The sequence below is a fragment of the Amblyomma americanum genome, chromosome 8 (genome assembly GCF_052857255.1).
Source record: "Amblyomma americanum isolate KBUSLIRL-KWMA chromosome 8, ASM5285725v1, whole genome shotgun sequence".
Lineage (NCBI taxonomy): Eukaryota > Metazoa > Arthropoda > Arachnida > Ixodida > Ixodidae > Amblyomma > Amblyomma americanum.
In genome coordinates this window covers 3209001-3227092 of record NC_135504.1, presented here as the reverse complement: position 1 = coordinate 3227092, position 18092 = coordinate 3209001, and the positions used below count along the sequence as shown (strand labels likewise).

The window sequence follows — 18092 nt, the reverse complement described above, 5'->3', positions numbered from 1 at the left end:
GCAGCGCACAAAGAAACAGGCTAGGCGGCGAAGTATCCTCTGACGTCTTTCTTTGTGCGCTGTGCGAACACGCATGCGCATCCACTCGTCCAGTTTTCTTGTCCTCTCTTGTAGACAAACCGCTCTATTTCATTCGGACCAGCGAGGCTTAACATGATAACTGGTCGTCTGGCTCGTACGGTAGAATTAACCGGCGTGCAGCGCGCACAGCATTGCATATCCTCACGTCACGCTGCGTCGCTATCATCGTCATTCGTATTAAATGCAGGCCCACGGTGATCTCGAGTTGGCTCTGCCCAGTGGCAGCCGCGTTCAGCCTCGCACGCTGTGTACCGTGACGAAAAGTGATTCCGCCCTTGCATCTGCGCTGACTCGTTGTCACTGACGTCTCACTCGGCCGACGCAGTTCGGGGGGCCGAGGACGTTGATGGCGGGGAGGAGGATCTCGCTGCGCTGGAACTGAGTGACGGAGGACACTGCTCCGATGCCTGGAGGAGCGGAGATTCGCACTGAATTATGAACGTGGGTCACTGCGCAGCCCTAATGAGCCTGATTATACGTGCCCGTCACCGAGCCGGGATTGCGCGACGCCAAAGCCCCGAGCGCCACCCGGCGGCAGCGTTCGTTTGGGAAGGGACAGAGTGCGCGGGGCAAGTGTATGGGTGGTGGGGTTGTATACAAAGCGACGGACGGCTCGCAGAGTAAACACTAGCGGATGCGCCTCTTTCTTTCGCGTGTCACAGGTCCTTTGGGCAGCGAGAAAGGCGTGCATTCTACATGCTGGATAGATGGGAACGGCGGAAGGCGGTGATAGCTGGAGGAATGACACAGTAGGGCGTAGCAGACAAAGGGACGAATAGGCGGTGATTTCGTCAGCTCAGGGGATGGCTTCTTCCCGTCTGGGTAACAAAGGACGGGCGAAGTGATGCACCTTGTCGGATGGAGAAAAGCACGTGGCTCTGAAATGTGCCAGGACAAGGAGAGCTTCCGATACTAGAACAAAAATAAGAATCAAGACAAAAGGTGGTTTTGCTCAGATTTGCTCAGATTTACACACGTCATTCTTTTCTTTACGGCAACCGTGGCAAGATTACAGGTGAAAACAAATACCCACGAAAGCAGCAGATTGCACAGCCGTCGCCGTAGCTCAGTTGCTAGTGCACCGGACGCGATATTCGGAGGTCGTGGGTTCGGATCCCACCGGCGGCATGGTTGTTTTTTCTGCTGCTTTATTAGAATATTTCCTTAAAAATAAATTTTATTTTATTTTATTTTTATTTCAGAGGTACTGCCAGCCTTCGCAGAAGGCCTTTGGTAGGAGTGAGCATACATGGTGAAGAAAGTACAAAAAAGCGCTACAAGATATGATAATGATAACAGTGGTGTCATCCGCCTGCTTGAGCAGATTAACACCGAGAAGAAAAGAAAAAAGAAAAAATAACAAAGAAAAATGCTTTGTACAAGCTCGCGCTGTTCAGGCATATAGAAACAACCCTGGCACATAACACAAGAACACAGGCATCAATAGCACGCTTTAGTAAATAAACACTAACGGTAGACATACGCTGATCCATCAGCAATGACAATAATCACAACCACAAAGCAATATCAATAGCGGGAACCAAAAACGCTTAGGTTGAGTTAACTTATGCACTTCAATTTTGATAAGAAAGATTCGACAGTTGGGCATTCCACAGCGTAACAAGGCAAAGCGTTCCACTGACGGACGGTTCTCGGAAAAAAGGAATTTTGAAAGGTATCTGTTCGGCACATATATTCTTTTAATTTTTTTGAATGGTTTGATCGTGTACATCGCCGTATAACATGTTCGATATAAATGCTACTATCTATACCTAGCTTACTATTGTAGAGTAGATGCATGTATTTCATTCGTTCAAAATACCGTCGCAATTGTAATGGTTCTAATTTAGCTTTTTCCACAAGTGAAGTTGCTGAGGTACGCCAACTATATGAGTTATAGATGAATCGAGCTGCCTTTTTTTGGATGCTTTCGAGTTTGGCAATGTTTAATTGAGTGCACGGATCCCAGACTACAGAAGCGTATTCAAGAACGGGTCTTGATTGACACTACAAAATAAAAAAAAATATAAAAATTCCCCTATGCACCTTGGTTGCGGTGACTGTTCGCGGCGGACGTTAGCAAACCGGTGATCTATAGGAAATAGTAAGCTGGTAAACAACATCCAATAATTAACTTCTAACTATTAGAGTTAGGCGCCTAGTTGCAATCAGAGATTTGTAGCCGGCCGTTAGTGACAGGCGTATCAGTCTTTGGAATTTCGAAAACGCGATTATCCTCGACGCTGTGGCTCTACAAAATTTGACTACACCGTGCCAAAATACTTGCGCTTTCGAAAGCATGCAGGTAAAGCAACCCTTCCAGCACAAGTAACTAGTGGAAAAAACCAAATTTTATCAAGCTACAGCGCCAAGGGTAATCCCGTTTTCGAAGTTATAAAAACTGATACGGCTATTACCAACGACCAGCTACAAATCTCTAAATGCAACTAGGCGCCTAACTCTAGTAGATAGATAGTTAATTATTGGAAGTTGTTAACCACCTTACTAGTTAATATAATTGACAATTTTTCTAGTGGCCGCCAAACCTGGAATTAGCATGCCGTGAAGCCTATATTTGTACCTCAAAATCCTATTTTTGAAAATTACTTACTCTTCCTGGTAACTCCGGTATATATGAGTGTGTGCGTGTGTGGGAGCGCCTGCGTGCTTTGTACATTCAGTCGCGTGTTGCTTCGCGCTCAGCTGGGACGAAGCCGAACGGCTGTTCGCGCTGGCTTTAACCGGGACCCTGCACCGCGTCAGGTGTTTGCTTTCAATTCTTTGCCTGGAAGCCATTTTTATGTTTCATTTCAGCCCCCGCAAACTCATCAGGTCCGACGCACTGTCAGGATCTTCCTCGCCGAAACGGGATGCTATTCGCTGTCGAACGGAGCTCGCTCAAAATTCTCCTGTAATGAAAAAAAAGAGAGGGTAAAAAGGGCAAGAGGTACTCAGAGAAACGGGCTGCCCCGAACTCTATTAATGAGACTGCGCGTTCGTTTCCAAAAGTAGATTTAAGAAATAAAGATTGAACAAAAAAGGGGCGCAGTAGTTGGATCCCAGACTGAGCAGCGCTCTCCATCTATCAATTTTGCAGTCTTTAATTCGCCGACCCCACTACAGAGGACTCTGCGTGGGGCGCACATGAGATTCTCCCTTCGTTCGCCGTATTTACCTCGGAAGACCGGGTGGACTCTCAGAATCAAGACCAGACAGGCGAGGTAGAATTTTAAGATTTTTCTTATGTTTTCGTCGTCTCAGTGCAACTGAAAGCGAACCCTGATACGCTGTTCTGTAAAGTCGGTTTAAAGTAGAATAAAATTAGAGCAAAAAAAGGGGTCGCCTTTGTCATCCTGGGACACGCTCTATTTTGCTGGTATAGCGGGACGTGAAATGAACACGCACTCTGCAGCGTTGTTATGTTTCGAGATGGTGCTTTTACTTATTTGCTTCTCTTAGCGCGAAACACAGAGGGGGCATATTAAGGCGCGAACGAAACGACTGGAGCAGTATTGGAGAAAGTTAAGGGGCACGGCCTTTCGGTACAAATTTTTTTTTCTCTGCAAAGACAGAGAAGAGGACCGATAGAAAGGGAATTTTTAATACCACACAACTAACCGAGTTGCTCGTAACGAGAAGCGAAGCTGCCGCTGTTGGCGACCGAGGGAGGCACCACCAAAAGGACAGCGCCGTCAAAAGGAGCCCGATTGAGATGAAAAGATACGTGGTCAGAAACCAGGGGCGCCCTTATAATTGGTCGACGATAGCAGAACTGGCATTGAAAAACGTTCATATATTGAGGCTGACATTAACTTGGCAGCATTAATGCAAAGTATCAACTGCCCCTCACTTGTTGTTTTTTTGCCACAGGATAATGAAGCGCAATAAGAAACTAACGCTAACACCAAAGGTCAGTCTTTCGATCGATCATTTGATCAATCAATCGATCAATCAATCAATCAATCAATCAATCAATCAATCAATCAATCAATCAATCAATCAATCAATCAGACAGTCGGTCGGTCAGTGACTCGTTCAGTCAATCGATCAACCAATCATTAAATCAATGACTTGATCAGCCAATGATGCAATTAATCAGCCAATGAGTTAGTTATTTACTCAATACTTTGGTAATTATTCGAGAGTAAGATGCCTATTGTTTACAACTATCTATTTTGAACACACGTGCATAGGTGTAAAAGGTTCGCGTGATTGGCGATTAGTCAATAATATACCAGATAGATCAATGGATCAACCACGTAAGGAATTAAACCGATCAATTGTGCCAGCAGTCGACGGTAGCGTCATTATTACCGCAACCAGCGCTAATAATCATAACTAACACAATGCGATAACGCGTATAACTGTTGAGTAAATATCAGATTTCAACCAATCGTAACTAGTCAACCCTGTGGGAATAATATGTACTGAACGCAACAGCGCTCTCCTTACCGAATACAATTCTCCTGAGCATGAAAGTTTCGCCATTCTTCTGGGATACAAATAGGGCAATATCGTGAACCGAATGCCGTTCATCTCAGAAATCTCCGCTTAACTTTCCGTATTTATTGGAGCCAGATTCATCGCTTAACAGTTCGCTCACCCCTGTGTCGTAACAGTACATAGTTTTCCCCAGAAATCGCTATCTCCGTCGTGCAGCTCCATACAGCACCAAAGGAACTATAAATCGACCTCAGAAAAATCCAGAAAAGACCAATTCTTCTGCGGAACATCTTTATTTCAAAATGAGAAGCATTAAACTGCGAACAACCGCAGCAGGTGAAGTGACACCGGATTTACAGAAGCAGTTTTCTCGTTTATTTGTTGTCTTTTTTCCTTTCTTTGAAAGTGGCAGTAAAAAAGGATTTGGCCGTGTCGTTATTAAGCTGAAATTGTCGATAAAGCTTCCAAGTCTGAGGTTTCGGAAACGGCGAAACCGTTTTGCCCATCTCCGCAAGGTTATTGCACTGCATCCGCGCTCTCACAAAGCCTTATTACTTCCGAAGTAGCGGCTCCGGGCCGGATTTGCCGACTGCGCGAAGTAGCACTCCTCTCGGCAGCAGCTTATGTGTGTACGTTTAACAACCGGATGTGCCATCAACTCACGGACGCCGAAAGGAGCTCTATCTCACTTCGAGAAGCATCACGTCCCCACTCCCGCTGGGCCCCAAGGCCTTCCGTTGAAGCCTGGATGCCTTAAGGGAAAAGCTCCGTCACTTTCCTCGCCGAGTTAATTATTTATTAAGAAAGCTATTTAAACTCGGCGTCGACCGTGGTGCCTTGTGTATCTTTTTTTTTCAACTAGCCGGGGCGCCCCGTTAATAAATTAGCGCGCCGCCTTCCACGATGCCTCGACGCGTCGCATTGCTAATTCAGACCGAGGGAAGGCGTCAACCGTGGCGCCCGCACTCTTTGGGGGAAGCGGTGCCTTTTAAAAGCGTCACCGCTTTGACCGAATCTACTTGAAAGCCCGCGAGGAAAGAAAGATCTCGGCAGTTGTTTACCAGAACGCTCTTCACGCCCTGAAGCAACTCAGCTTTGCGTCTTAAAAAAAAAATCGCAAACGGTTATTCTAATGGCTTATTCTACCTATTTTGTTAATTTTGTTAATCTTTTTGGCCTGCAAATTAGTTCGCTCTTCGTATGCCGATGTATGACCACTTGACACCCCTCCATTCCTCCCGCCCCCCTATTGAATGCTCCTAAAAGAAAAAATAAATTATTATTATGATGATTCCAGCGGAAGCGTGTTGGCAGTAAAGACGCAGCCATCTTATCCACATCAGCATATTCAATGTTCACTGGTGGTGTTCGTGGGTACAGGTAACGAAAAGCCATAGGAACGCTGTGAAGTACTTTAGTGCTCGGCTGCCCAGAAGCTTATCCCGCTGTGATCTGCCACTTTCACTGTAGCCGGTCCCAAGTGGACTGGGGGTGCAGCACATTTCAATACATTAAGCAATTCCTCACAGATCGGCAATCACATATCCTACCCCTAGACAGATAACATGGCCCGTAGCAACTTGGCACACGAGGTACTCCACAGGGAGCAGTCCTCCCGCCGCTTCTCTTTAATCTGGCCATGGTGACGCTCCATGTTGATGAGCTTGAACAGAGCGTGTTTGCTCTGTCGGTAACTTCTGGTGCTGAGGGCATCTTTGTACAGTCAAAATGCGTATTAATTCCGCTTACCTGCGTTTCCTTTTTTCTTTTTTTTGCGAACATATGCCTTGGACGCCAACATGAGACCCATCTGCATCTTGATTTCAAAGCCAACGGCGTCATTAAATCGTGCTTGTATCCTAACTCGCACTGATGTCTTTGTGCCGACAAGTTGCCCCTATTTTATTCCATTCCACACCTCGCTCAGTGGTCCTAGATCTTACTTAAACTAAATCATTACCTTCCATATCTCAGCCATTTCGTTAGGTACATGCAGGGAACGCCGGTTTTTGAACTCGTGAGGGATAGCAGTAAACTAAGTTCAAAACTTGATCAGGATTTGTGGTGATACTTCCACTTCTTAATAGCGTTCAACTTCACCGCTTTAGGAGCCTGAATGCGAACGGCTCATACAGAGGATTAAAGAGCGCGGTAGGCTCGGCGACGACATAGGAAAATTAATTAGGTGAATGGATGAATATCACTATAACGGTGCTGGTTACTTAAGCTGATTCTCGTTAATCCACGCACTCTGACTCGCAGTATCTAATCCGCGCAACTTCGCACGAAATTTCCTTGGATAAGTCAAAGAATCGGTATTCTGGACTCCGCTCTCAAACCATTAATTTGTCCAATGCGCAAGACAGAACCGCTCGGTCCTAAAAGCCTTGCAGGGTGGCGTAATGATTTTCACCGCAAGCCGGTAATGCTCTGCCGCGCATGCGCTTTTACCCTTTACTGAGTTCCTGAGTTTTTTTTTCTCGTTCTCCACCAGTAAGGCCAACTATAGCGTCCTAATTACCTGTGTTTTGTACGAGTTTCTTCATGTCGATGAAATTTCGCCTTCATCTTGCTCTCTTGTTCTCGCGTTATGCCGGCTTCTTGTAATCTTGGGCGCAGTGAGGCCCCCAAGCTGTGCACCGCAGTTTCTTCCGTTGCGTCTCCTCTCGAAGAAGTGGGTATGCTTCACTACAACTCTTGAGCACTGCGACATCTAAAGAGACTGGCTGGCGATCATATGAAATAATGCGACCAATCTGCTTTAGCAGTATTAATTGTGCATTTCGCTTTTAAAGGAATTGCCTTTCCTTTGCATTTGCATCTGATTTGACCGTAACTTTGTCGTTCTACTGGTGCGTGGGCTTCTGGTGGGTGGAGGTCAGTGGGATTTTGAGTGAGTGTAGGCCTCGTGGAAGGTTGGGAAGTGTGGATGGATGGATGGATGGATGGATGGATGGATGGATGGATGGATGGATGGATGGATGGATGGATGGATGGATGGATGGATGGATGGATGGATGGATGGATGGATGGATGGATGGATGGATGGATGGATGGATGGATGGACGGACGGACGGACGGACGGACGGACGGACGGACGGACGGACGGACGGACGGACGGACGGACGGATGGACGGACGGACGGACGGAGGGGCGGATGGATGGTGGGCTGCTTTTATTCCTGTGCCGAGACCTGGGATTCGGGTTCACACGCTCAATCGCCGAGCCATCACATGCCGCAGTTTTGGTGGAATGTCGCTAATACTGCCAACGCAGTAACATGCTTCGTGTTTAACGCGACTATGCATTGAATCTCCGGCTGTGACACGCGCGCTGTGTGTCCCAATCAGAAGATCTGACTTCGCACACTGGTCAGCAGGGGCACAGTGCAGACATTTCACTTTCGGTTTGCACTGAGATTGTATGGACTTGGCGCGCTGAAGAAGATAAGGCGCGGAATTATTGGGTAATTGACCCGCTCGCAAGCTAAGTTGATGCACAGTCACCAGAGAAAGCTTACAGCGTGCGTATAATTTAAAATTTTTTCAAGTGTATCTCGTAGTCTAATGCATACGCGTAAGCAGGAAAGGGTTGCTCAAAGGGTCCTCTTATGGTTGAAGCCGCACAGGGGTACTGACCACGTTATTTGGAGGCTGGATGGGCAGCCGCCTTCACCTGGCTCCGTTCACCGATCGAGGCAGTGCGCACGGTCTCGTTGGCTGCTCTTGGGACTTTAATGGAAGCCTTCGCCACCAGCAGCTTCTCTTACAACTGAACAGCGCGCCGTGGGCGTTGGATTTTCGAAGCGCGAAACTATCGGACGAAAGATGAAGACGACGTCGAACTGAAGGAGTAGCACGAGAGACGTGAGAGGGTAACAACAACCGTTTAGAACACACCACGAGAGGTGGGGGCGACGGCCGAAAGTCACCCTTTTTAGTAGTTTGTCTAATAGGCGTCTTAGTGCTCATTCGCCCTTTCTATCCGCGTCCACTGGACATGTTCATGAGGGGAATCTATTGGGAATCCTAAAGGAAGTTGCCAACTTTCCCAGTTTTCTTACTGTGCGCTTGTCTTTAGATTACCTGTTCAGCCTCTTCAGAAGGCGGACGAACTCTTTATTCTCAGTAGTGTTGTGTCTGTTGACACCACTGTATCAGAGCGGGTTAAGCAAATGCGCATTAAATCTGCCGGAAAAGCGTACATTTTTAAACTGTACACGTCGACGTTGCCGGTCAAGACACGGCTTCACGCTAAGGAGATGCTTGCGTCATGGTCAATGAAGTGCCGCCTGTGTGATGAGCCAGAACTTTGTGTTGCGATGCTATGTAATTTTGGGACAATCTTCAGTGAATTCATTGAGATCACGCCCTGCTCCGTAACATTTAAGCCTGTGATAGAAAGCTGTACCATTCCGTGTGATCTTTTCACGCTCATGGGACTTAAGCCTGCGGCAAAGCCGCATGATGGATCGCCACGCAGAAAAGATGCGTTCAACAAATTCTCTGTTCAGAGAACAATGCTATTTGGGGCGGGGCGTATATGTTACACATGACTGACCTCCTGACTGACTGTCCTTTCTCTCTTCTACTGTGTGTATCTCTGAAATTGGATGTGTGGGTGGAGTGATGGCGTGGTGTGGGTGTTGGCGTGAAAAAATACAAGATCGCAGAATGTGACCTGGTCAAGAATGCTATGAAAAGTGAGGTTGTTTTCCATCCCTACAATACTAATAAAAATCTGGCGATGGCCACGCGGTGTTAGGCATTGGGAAACAAAGCTGTTCCATTTGCGCTAGTGGGGGATTCGAAAGTTTTCTTCACTGGATACCATTGGGATGGAAAAGTTAAAAAGTTTTTGGATAAGTTCGGCTTCATAATAATAATAATTGGTTTTTGGGGAAAGGAAATGGCGCAGTATCTGTCTCATATATCTTTGGACACCTGAACCGCGCCATAAGGGTAGGGACAAGGGAGGGAGTGAAAGAAGAAAGGAAGAAGGAGGTGCCGTAGTGGAGGGCTCCGGAATAATTTCGACCACCTGGGGATCTTTAACGTGCACTGACATCGCACAGCACACGGGCGCCTTAGCGTTTTTCCTCCATAAAAACGCAGCCGCCGCGGTCGGGTTCGAAACCGGGAACTCCGGATCAGCAGTCGAGCGCCCTAACCACTGAGCCACCGCGGCGGGGTCGGCTTCATATTCTGCCTCAGGTAGGTTTGCAGCGGTGTTCGGACTATGTCCGCCTAAATCTGCCGAGAATGAGAGCTGAAAGCTACAATACTTTTTAAGCATTTCGTACTTAAAAAGTATTCTAGCAGTTCTCCAGTCGGCTGCTATTGACACTAGTGGGTGGAGCATGCAGGTCCCCTTATACTGGAAGACATTTTAGGGAATCGGCTTGCGTTAAAATACATGTACATATATTTTTTCGCACATTCGCATCCTGTAAGTAATCGAGTGAAATCAACATATCAGTTTATTTTTAAAAGGCGAAATCTTTTAGCCAGAGTGACACATCGCGTGGGCTGCCAGTGTATAGCATTCAGCTGCTGAGACCGGTGTCGTAGGTTTGCTTGGTTTAGTTTGGTTTATGGGGGTTTAACGTCCCAAAGCGACTCAGGCTATGTGACGCCGTAGTGAAGGTCTCTGGAAATTTCGACCACCTGGGGTTCTTCAACGTGCACTGACATCGCACAGCACACGGGCCTCTAGAATTTCGCCTCCATAGAAATTCGACCGCCGCGGCCGGGATTGAACCCACGTCTTTCGGTCCAGCAGCCGAGCGCCATATCAACTCAGCCACCGCGGCGGCTGTCGTGGGTTTCGATGCACGTTAGCAGCGAGCTACATTTTGATCGATGCGAAACACGATAACCTTCTCGGCGTATGCTAACCAACCGCACATTAGAGAGCCCCAAGGGATGATCGGTATAAACCCGAACCTTATACGATGTTGTTCGTCATACTCAACGTTTCAGTTTTCGGGCGCCTGATGTAAATATTGTATCGTCTTTTTCTCACTTTGCGTACTTTTCAAGAGGTTTACATAAAAACTTGTGATAGGAGTACATCGAGAGGACGTCATCGAAAAACTTTCTGTTAGGAGCCGTCTGTACCGTAGATTTACAGACAAATAATGATGACGACAATAACGCCAACTAAAACGCTTATAAAAAAGTTGTAAAAAACTCAGAATATGGTTCGTCGTGCCTATTTCTGTCGACAGCGTAGTTCTGCTCGTTTTTTTTAGACGCACATGTGCATTCCTCTGGGGGGGTCTCATATCTCGCACTCACACTATGCGACTTATGTCCTTGGCCGCTCGTGGGGACATCCAGCAACAGCAAGACCCCTAATGCGTTCTGCATATGGCGCATCCCTGTTCAGCCCAGAGATTACGACAAGTGGAAAAGAATTGCCCGCGGCAAAGAGGAGGCTCCCGCTGAACATTTTCTGCCTGTTCTTTTGTCGTCTTCGAGTTGACTCCATTGTCCCTGCACAATGGGAAAGATATAGAACGAACACAAGGAGTCCGCTGAAGTGGGCGTCGCTATGCGCGGAAGTCCATACATCACTGCAGAGTCGGGAGCGGTTTCCCGCAAGGCTAAAAAAAGGACTATATAAAGAGTAGTTGGCAGAAAAAAGCACAAGAAGAGCCGAGTTTAGGCGGGTAGGAATAAAAACTAAAAAGTATGTAGGAGCAGCGCATAGGGATGAATGCAAGTTCCTAGGAATTTCAACATTCTCCGAGTCGTGCAACTTCCGCGCTGATGTCTGTCCGGTGTTCCTGTACACCGTCTAGCTGCAATTCATCCCCCCCCCCCCAACCGCCCCCTTCACTCTTCACTGTCCGTTATTTACTGCTCGAGCCAGAAATACGAAAACGGATGCTTGCAATGAAATAAGACCTCTCTTTTATTTCCCTTTACGTTTGTGAGCGGATATGCACCCGTTTATAGCGTATGAAAGCATGAAGCATGCATGCGACAAACAGGTCGCGCTGTTTTAAGTCTTTGAAGAACTTACAGACATTGCCTCTACCCGTTGGGGAGGTGGGCGGCCCGCTTTGGAGAGTTGGGCTTTACGTCATACTCGAAATTTAGATTTTGTAATCCCATCTCGTGAGAAATACCGAGTCTGTAAGTCTACGTGTAGCGGAGACCATTCTGAGTATCATGCGTTATCGTGGGCCCCATGTGGCGTAAGTGCATTTCTAATGTGTCTCTGGGGAGTACTTCAGCGTGTTACTTGAATACCTAACTGCATAGCTTCTCGTCACCTAACGCAATAGTCTACATAACCGCTTGAAAGCGTCTCTCAAGAACGTGGACGCAGAAAAAAAAACAGGCGAAAAAGACAAGATGTCGTGTTGGGTATGGCTTCACTCGCAACCGCTCCATCCTTAAGCAAGGTCGACTTCGCCATCGCTTCTCCATTCCGTCGCACCAAAAGCATGCAGCGCGTGTGGAGCCTACAGGGCAGCAGTTTGCTCGTTCTAGTGACATTTGCAGGTTATTGTACGACTTTTGGCTGCTCTCAGCCTTCACTAGTGAATCGTGGACTTGGGGCAGTGCTCGAGTAGAGGCTTATCACGCTGCTTCCCCCAGCGCGCGAATTGCTTTGAGCCAGATTTAGCTGAGTGATACCAGCTCTCTTGGCAAGAGCACCCAGCGCTCGCTGCACAGTTTCTTGAGGTGAGGGCGACGGGAAAGCCACCTGGAGATATCCGCATAAGATGAGATTCAGCCTAATGCTTTGCGCTCCCTCTTACTTCCATCATATCCCGAAATGTGCAATCTCGTCTCCTCTTCATACCCACAATCCTTTGCCCGCCCTTCTCGTGGAGGAGCAGCTGAGCACATTGGCAACGCGCCCATTCTACCTCCGCTCTCCCAAATGACAACTTTTCCCTTTTTCTTTCCTTCCTTCCCATCTGAGCACGTTTCGAGATTCACATCTTGCTTCTGTGACTGGATTTCGGTCAACCAGGAGAGCTTATCTTCAGCCAACAGGGGCCTCGCGCGTCGTCCTCTTGCCCTTTCGACGAATTGAATAGTAAAGTTGTTAAAGGAAAAATGCGCTCGTTTTTAGTTAGAATGTTCCAAACCAACTTAGTCCCCGCAATGGAAGCCATTTCACTCTCCAGTCCTTCGCCCATCCTCTGCGAGAGGGCTGTATAGGATTGGGTTCAAAATGTCGCGATATTTGTCCCCTATCATCATGAATTTATCTTCGTCACAGCGACAACTCTATAACATCCCGCTTTGAAACCCCATCACTTCATTGATGAGGAAGTTCAATCGAGTGATATTGAATTTGGTCGAATGATTTGACGCGGCTGAATACATGTACATAGCTTTATCGTTTGTAACCTCTAGAAATTACGGTAAGTTGGCTGCTCTAGTTGAGATATAAAAATATTTTTATTTTAGCAAAGCAGCCAGTTTTTCCTGCATTTCTGCATTGCGGTGCGCTGTAGCAAACAAAGCGCCAAAATTTCTTAACTCCTGACGAACATTGTTGCAGCCTGAGCATTGCAGTGTTTAATAAATACCGACATAAAACTTTTGGTTGCGTGTTTTCTACATTGGGATGGTGCGCGAGATTTGTGAACACAGAAACCAATGCACAATTCACCTACGCCTGGCATATAACGTCCTCAAGCTGCTTCACTTTCGGTTTCAGCAGCCGAGCGTCGGCCATGGCGTAATGTTCGACTTCATGCCATACGAGGCACACAAGAGAACTGGGATATAATCGCTGCTTCTTCGTCTTAATTCCCTCCAGTTTTTAACGCCAGCTGGCCCTAGAGCAGGAATGGCAGTAAATGAACAGGCAGCTTAAATATCGCGCTTTATTGTGCATCGCGCATGCTGAAGTCCACTTTGAGGTCATAGCCACCATTCGGCTGTTGAAGCCAAAGCGACATGTGAGAAGAAATTAATTTGAAATACTTACAAAACGTAAGCGGATTTGCGCGACGATTTATGTGTATACTAGAGTATTGCGCATCATTTGAAACAAAGAACACACGTCCAAAATTTTGTGTCTCTGTTGCTTTAACGCTTGCACGGAGAACTCGCTCAAGTTAACAGCCTTTCACCCTGCGTAGCACTGCACGGAATCATCGAACACGCAAGGCGCTGCAGAGTTCAAAGAATCGAGAACTGTTGCTCTATTAAGCGGATGCTCGAGCTGAAGCCGTCCATAGGAGCGGACTGCCGATGCGTTCCTCCAATGCATTTGCGAGTGCGTTAGGCTCGGCCGACCGCCCTGCGTGGCCACTTTGACGAGCAGGAAAGTGGTCCCCAGATGCCTCGGGAACTAGTTATTCTTGAAGGAAGCGCTTTCATATGGCCCTTCTCACACGCCAGCTTATTCCTTTATTTACTTTGTGTGCCCTCAAGGCATCACATACGGGGAAGGGTAATTTATTGATTACATTGCTGCACGCGAAATGATGTGCAAGAGAACTTGCAAAGTAAGAATAAAAGTTAAAGGGAAGAAGTCGAGGAATGCTTGCGATGTAGAACACGGGAGAGAAACCTGCAAACAAAAATGCATGCTGAACCTAATGATGTACAAAATTTGTGCGATTAAAACGCAGAGCTATACAAATATGAGCAGGTGAGAATTGAACAAGCTATAATTGTGAGCAAAGAAAATATCGGTAACAACAGTAAACTTAGGAAGAAGGCATGTTGAAAAATATGCAGGTGTGTATACAGCCGAACTTCTCCCCGTTACAACGCAGAGTAAGAACTATGGCTCTTAAGAAGCGCTCTTTCATGATAACACGTCAAAGTAACTGAATACCGGTATTTGGGAACGTTTCCGGTTTCAGGGAACGACATTCATAGGGTTGAAAATCTAGGCGTATCGGTCATACCAAGTGTTGCAGGTAAAAAAAATCAATTTTTTTATTGATGCTATACTAGGCGGGTTTGGTCGTCATTCGATGGATGAGAGATTAACTGATATTGTTTCTCCGCCAAAAACAAAATGGCAGTCATATTTTTGTGTGCACATAGGCGCAACGCGATTATGTACGCTTATTAACACCTTTTCACGAAATTTATGCCCGAACCAAAAGTTACGATGCAAAGCTTTCTATTTCATCTCATGATAACTTGCTTTAACTAGCTGATCTAAGTATCCCGAGCCAAAGCCGACAAAATACAACCCAACATGAATTTACTGCATTATTTTATATTCATTGCCATACTTGACTACAACTAAAAGGGTCATTGTGTAACAAGGTATCTTTTCTCGTTCTCTGTCCGTGTCCCTCTGCGTTAACGTCAAACCAACTTGCCCAGCTGGTCGCTCTTACGTCTGCAATTACTCCCTTGTGAACTACGTCGTAGGGAGTATTTCTAAGGAAGGGACTCTGGTGAAGTAAGGGATTAAGCTGGGCTATGTCAAAGGGAGTAGTTCTAAAGGAAAAAACTCTGAGGGGGCAAGGGACCGGCCGTTCGCCAAGAGGACTCAGTTAGTCCCATATTAGTAATTTTGGCTCAGACTGCAATAATACCTGCATAACTAAGTAGGGGGGTTACTCCAGTACCCAGTGCCCATTTCTAGGCCGTGCAAGCGTCTCCGCATCAATGCATTTTGGAGCTAACAACAGCCAACCTTAACACTGGTATCGGACAAGTGAGAATCTATTGTGCGGCGAAGACTGCAAGGAAGACGACCACTTTAAGGCGCATATTAACAGGGAGGATGACGATAGTGACTGCCAAATAAGGCATTCGCAAAGAGTGTGGGGAAAGGCGAAGGGGGGCGTTCTCGTTGCTCAATGACTGGAGATGACAGCACCGGCTTCCTACACTTGTCATAAACATGTCCTATGACGAAAAGAAGCTTAAAAATTGTGAAAACGTCCTCGTCAGCGACTAAGCGAGGGCGTGTCGCATACATCGCGATGACGAAGACAGCTGCGAACGCAACGGTGAAAACGCGTCAGCGGCGAAGTACCGCAATTATTCCTTCATAACGCGCATACGACTTACACGTCCGTGAAATCGACAAACAAAAATTCCGCTGAGAAGTCCCAAGGGCTGTTCAGTTTTACTTTTGAGTGTGCTCTCCTTGTTCTTGGAGAGCCTTTTTTTTTCTGTCTACATACCATGGCCTAACACCGAAACGATGGACCTTTGTACAGAGGCAGCTGACATTTCGGCTCTTGAACGACAGAAAATAACTCCAATATGCTGGCGATGAATGATAGCCAAGAAAAAATATCAAAAAGCACAGCGAACAAGCAAGAAGGGCTCGAATATTCAGCCAACTGCCGAAGTAAGGAGTCTGAAATGAAGTGCATTTGAGAACCCCCTTTTTTAATGGACGCATGGAGTTAGTACACTGACTCTAGAGCAAAGCCGTGGCTTTGCTCAACGCAGTTCTGTTCGCGGAATTTCCTCTTTTTCAGGACATTTGAGGAGCAAAATTTAGCGGAGAGGAAATCTTCAAGGAGCTGCAGGGAATTTTAAGAACAGAAATTGTTTTACTCTTTTCCAAATTACCAGACCTTTGAAGCTCTTTTTCATACCTGTGGGCATGAATTATTATTATTATTATTATTATTATTATTATTATTATTATTATTATTATTATTATTATTATTATTATTATTATTATTATTATTATTATTATTATTATTATTTTTACGATCAGCTTGTCGACCCTTCTATGTGGCCTACGGGCTGCATCTTCAAGGCTTTTCGTGGAAAGCTCCTGGATGGTATGTTGCATCCTTCCGAGCTGACGGTAGATCGCAGTCAACCCTAATTTGGATATATATTACCAAAATGCCCGAGGTCTTCGGACTAAGGGACCTGTATTTTTTTCCAATGTATTAGCCTCTTGTTATTCGGCTGTGGTAATTACTGAGACTTGGCTGTCTAGCGAAGTTAGCTCAGGTGACTTCTTTCCTAATAACTATTCTGTTTTTCGAAGTGACCGCCCTGAATCAGCTTCTAAACAAAAGGGAGGGGGAGTGCTCATTGCTATTGACAGTTCCGTGCAGTGCGTTCGGCGTTCCGACCTGGAAACCATCCAGGAATCTGTCTGGTTAGAGCTCACTTTAACTCGATATCAAAAACTTTTATTGGCAGCTTTCTACATTTCCCCTAATCTGCCTCCTCCTGCCTACGACGATGTACTACATTCTATCGAATATGTTATCACTTCTCATAGCAAGCACAAACTACTCATTTTAGGGGATTTTAATACTCCAGGTATTAACTGGAATACCTTTACATATTCTCACAACAATCATTATGTAGTTAGTAAGTGCAACCGGCTTCTAGATTTCACAGCTTTTAACACCTTGCAACAACACAATTTAATTGAAAACTGTTGTGGTAATGTTCTTGACATTTGTTTATCTAATTTTGAAAATGTTCGAGTCTCGACATCTGACATCTCACTTACTCGCTGTGACAAATTTCATCCTCCAATTCTAATAACGGCTTCGGTTTCTGTCCCACCTTCTGCTAATTCAAATCGTGCGGGGAATTCCCCCCGTTTCGCTTACGCACTTGGCGACTATGTTGGTCTCTTCGGTTTTTTCTCTTCTGTCGACTGGTCCGTTTTAAACGAAATCAGCGATGTTGACGAACAAGTCAGCCGCTTCACTGAAATAGTTCTCAATGGTATGCGCCAGTACATACCTCTGCATACTCCTGCTCGCAGCAAGTTTCCGTTCTGGTTTTCCAAGGAACTTAGAGCAGCGCTGAAACTTAAGGAACGGGCCCACCATAAAGCGAAACGCCCTGGGCTGGATACATGGGCAGATGAATTTCGCCGCTTGCGTTCCCTTTGCAAACGCCTGTACAAGCGGGATCATGAGTCCTACCTTGATTATTTAGAGAATAGTGCCTCTAATCGTCCTACTGAATTCTGGCGATACGTTCGCAAGCGTTCTAATAAATCTGATAGTCATATTCACTTAGTTGACTCTCATGGGAATGAAATTCGGAATGTCGCTGACGGCTTTGCTCAACACTTTTCCTCCGTGTACAAATCTCCACTTTTCGACTCCGTGTGCCTTCCAGCTGGCGCACATAATTCCGTTCTTCTCGACGAGAAGTTAGTAAGTGAGAGTCTTAAGTGTTTGAAACCATCTTTATCCCCTGGACCTGATGGCATTCCAGCCGCCATAATAAAAGCCTTCAATAGTACCTTCGTCCCTGTTTTAACCACGATATTTAATAACTGTTTGAAAAATTCTGCCTTTCCCCGCGTGTGGAAAACGGCGCGTGTTTTCCCTGTCTTCAAATCAGGAAACAAATCTGATGTTTCGAATTACCGCCCCATTTCTCTTCTTTGTGCAACCTCTAAGCTTTTTGAATTAGCTTTGCACAAAGTACTTTCCTTCCACCTCAAAAATGTAATCATTCATAATCAGCATGGTTTCATAAAAGGTCGTTCTACTACAACTAACCTTGTGACTTTTATGACGTATACATCAGCTGAAGTCCTTCAGAGGAGTCAGGTAGACGCTGTGTACTGTGATTTGAGCAAAGCTTTTGACGTTGTTACTCACTCATTACTTCTTC

The 18092-nt window shown here is 46.1% G+C and overlaps 1 protein-coding gene across 4 annotated transcripts in view; it reads left to right on the top strand.

Annotated features, from left to right (window-relative positions):
- Positions 1–18092, top strand: part of LOC144100802 (uncharacterized) — a 222720-nt gene that overhangs the window by 117446 nt on the left and 87182 nt on the right. The gene's annotated exons all lie outside the window — the stretch shown is intronic.